This window comes from Podarcis erhardii (genome assembly GCF_964252035.2).
Source record: "Podarcis erhardii genome assembly, chromosome: 2".
NCBI lineage: Eukaryota > Metazoa > Chordata > Lepidosauria > Squamata > Lacertidae > Podarcis > Podarcis erhardii.
The window spans coordinates 108,912,698-108,916,457 of record NC_138498.1 but is presented as its reverse complement, the minus strand read 5'-3'; the positions used below and the strand labels follow the sequence as shown (position 1 = coordinate 108,916,457).

Here is a 3,760-nt window from a genome sequence, read left to right as displayed (position 1 = left end):
AGTGTTAATTCTTTCCCTATCTAATGATCTTCCTTTCTTTTTAGCTGAGTTGAATGGTTTTAAAGTAATATTAGGATAGCAGCTGACCCCAGGTATAGGGTATGGGATGGCTGCCTGAGTTATGAACCACAAAGACTTTGGCTTGAATCTCGCCTCTGCCGTGAACGGACTTCTTGGCCTGAAACCAGGCGCACATTTCTCTCAGCTTCAGCCGCCTACCCAACCGCAGTATGAAGATAATAATACCGAGCTTCCTTATAGGGATTTTAATGAGATATTCTACGTGGAGCGCTTTGAACATTCAGAGAATGCTCTGCGAATGCTAAGTTATTGTTTTAATCTGGGATAAGTTTTGTCTTCCTTGAATGGGGACATGTAACTGGGCTCCATGATGTGTTCTGCTTCCAATTCTCTCTGTGTCTCTGCTCTCTTGTGAGCATGAGCAATACTCCCTCTGAGGCAAATGTGAGAGACCTGAGACGGGCAAAGGACTGGAAGGGGTGCCACGCTGACTGGGGAGGGTTGGAGGTACAAAAATTAGCCCCAATCTCATCTCGGGGGCAGGTCAAAGACTCAGAGGTGCCCTTAAAAAAAAGCACACAACGAGCAGGACAGAAGATAGCTGCCTCAATATTCGACTGCTTGAGACGTATCTAATATAGCTTTATTCAGTCGTTCATCCTGGATCTGCAAGTGCGAAAAGTGTTGTCTGCCCTGCTCCCATTGTTGTAAACATACCCACCCAACCAAAGGTCTGAAGAGGGTCTTTAAACATGTTTGCTTGAACAGGCCTACAAGCCTTACAGTTGCCCCAGACAAGGCAGGTTCCCAATGGTGAGGAAGCTTATAAGCATTTTCAGGCAAATGTTTTTACAAGCCCCCTATAGACCTTCACTCAAAGGTTGGGTGAAGAGCAGGCATGCCTCCGGTGCACCTGGAGACATTTGAGGCAGGTCCAACTCTTGCTGCCCAACCCTAGATATTTTTGCCCTCGTGTCAAGCGGAATGCCTCAAGCAGCCTATATTTCTCTCTTCCTTTAAGCCCCTGTTTCTGTTTACACCAGAACACCCCCAAATCTAATTATAGTTAAGATGTCTGCCTGCTGTATACAGAAGCAGTGTTGTTTTTTTAAATATTATTCTAAACACCCAAAAAGGTGATGTGTTATTCTTCCAAAGTATGTGCAGAGCCCCATGCTTGCTGGGTATCTGTACTTTTAGAGTGTGATTTTAAATAAAGTAAAAATGAATAGAATGCTTTGGGGGGGAATATAATTTGTGGCTTGAAACTTTTTTTAACCCTTCAAGGACCCTATTTTTGTAGTTAGCATGTGTTGCAGAAAATGTTATTCAGCAGCTTTCCTCAACATAGGAACCAACTCCTAGGGGCTGAAGTCCCTTCGCCTCCCCCCAATAAAATATTTGAGGGGGCCACGCACCAAAAGTTAATGAGGATTGCCATTCAAATGGTGGGTGGGTGCCACGTCTTGTGATCGATTATGTGGGGCAGGTGGCTTGCCTGCCCCCCCCCCAATATTTTATTCAAGTTGGCACCCTCGTTCCTCAACATGGGGTGGAGAAAATGGGTCATAGAAAGTGTTTCTCCCTCTCCCATGATACCAGAACTTGAGGAAATTCAATGAAGATGGAAGACTCAGGACTGTTCTGTAACTATTTCTTCTCACACCACAGGAAGTAGTGAAGGCCACCCACTTGAATGGCTTTAAAAGAGGATTGGACAAATTTATGAAGGACAAAGCTATCAAGGGCTACTAGCCAAACTGGCTATGTTCTACCTCTCCTGTCAGAGGCAGTACACCTCTGAATTGGTGAGAATCTCAGCTGGGGAGAGTACCCTGGCATTTAGGTTCTGCTTGCAAGTTTCCCTTGTGCGTCTGGTTGGCCACTGTGAGAACAGGACGCTGGATTAGATGGGCCTTTGGCCTGACTCAGCAGAGCTCTTGTGTTCTCATGTGGTTCCCTCGAGATGCTTTGGACTACAGCTCCCAGCAGCCCCAGCCAGCATGGCTAATGGAAATTGATGATGGGACTTGTAGTCCACAATGTCTGAAGGGTGCCAGATTGGGGAAGACTCAATAAATGCAATATTTTAAAAACTTCAGTGAGGAAAAACAAAAGCTGAAAAGGGCACAGGTGAAAGCTAAGATGTTTATAATAGGAATTGAAAACCTAATGTGAGGGGGAAAATTGAGGGAGCTTCAAACAACAGTAAAATGTAACAGGGCACTTCCATGCCCTTGTGTAGAGAAGAGCTTTTAGAGGTGGCCAAGGCACATCACAGGCTGTACAAAATAAACCCTGTACAGATTTTGTTTCAAGTAGCCTTCACTTTGCCTGGTGTTTCTCGGGATGTGGGTTTTAGTCTGATACTTTGGGTATCATAGTTCTCTATTGGTAAACCATGATCAGCTTTCTAGCGTGGTTCCAAATTGAGAATATGCATTTTGGAAGATGTCAACTCGGGCAGCGAAGTTAATGAACATTGGACATTTGGCTGGTCCGGGATTACCTCCTTATTCTTAAACTGATAAATTTGTGACAACCAGAACTAGAAATGTTGCTATCACACTGTCTCCAAAAAAGTAGTGTTCTGCATTTGGGGTGTTAAACTGGGTGCCAGATCCCTCGAATCCATGGATCTAGCAAGTGTTAGAATTTAATCAAGTCTTCTAATTATTGAAATAGCCAGGCAAGTTTTTTAGTAAGGTGATAGCTTGGGTGATGAGCCATTAAGTGGGATTAAGTGACTTGGTGTGAGACATAGGAGAAGGGGGCTCCCTTAACTGAAAAAGCCAGAGTTTGGAGCACAGGTAGCAGTGATTTTGTCTAGGAAGGAAAGCAGCTAGCTGGAGGTAGAGGGAGAACAATGTTTGAGAGCAATGTTTGAATTCTGTTTGCATCCAAGGCTGTGGCTATGGGCGAAACAATACCCTTTTGGGGTGTTAATGCTGTGAACCCTGCCAACATAGGCTCAGGCTGTATATATGTGTAAATAAACCATATATCATAAAGACACAGCAGTCTCCACTGTGCCTCATTCCAAAAGCAAGTATGAATCCTGGGTAAGTGCTTGCAACCCCTGGAATCTCGCACCATTCAGAGATTGGGCTGGCGTGCAAAAGTATTCTGCAAGATGTGGAATAACTTGGAAAGCACTTCACACGGAGTACATGCCGTATATCTCACTCATTGGAGGAAGTGGGGAAACCACCTTTGATTTCACCCTGTATTTGTAGTTAACTCGATATGTTGTTGTTAATCAGCTCCTTGGCCGATCATAAAGGGTTTTGTCGGAAGATCTCAGAAATTGACTTGGCCTGTACTGGGGGAAGCAGTCTTACTAGGCATCCTGGTCCCAAGTTCCACAGGGCTTCAAATGTCAGCAACAAAACACTGGATTTGACTCAGTCGGTAAAAAGAAGCCAAAGCGGATTTCAGCATGAGTGTGATATGTGTAAAGCTGCGTTCCTCATTAAGCATCCTAGCAGTTGCATTTTGCGCTAGCTGTACCTTCTAAATCAAGATATAAGGGTAGCCCCACCTACATTGCACATCAGTAGTCTTATTGTGAGGTTACTAGTATAACTAGTGATCCATCATGGCAAGCCTATCTCTGTCCAGGAATGGTCATAGTTCGGGCACCAGCCAATATGCACAGCTGCTCCTGATTCAGATGTTTAACAAAGAAATAGAGCTGGATGTCATCACGATACTGGTGACACCTTGCCCCAAATCTAAT

At 44.5% G+C, this 3,760-nt stretch overlaps 1 long non-coding RNA gene across 1 annotated transcript; it reads left to right on the top strand.

Moving 5' to 3' along the window:
• The first annotated feature begins 6 nt into the window (after nt 1–6).
• On the top strand, nt 7–3,036 carry LOC309337412. The gene is made up of 2 exons (XR_014154271.1): nt 7–1,851; nt 1,882–3,036. It is a non-coding gene; the product is annotated as an uncharacterized lncRNA (long non-coding RNA).
• Nucleotides 3,037–3,760: the final 724 nt, after the last annotated feature.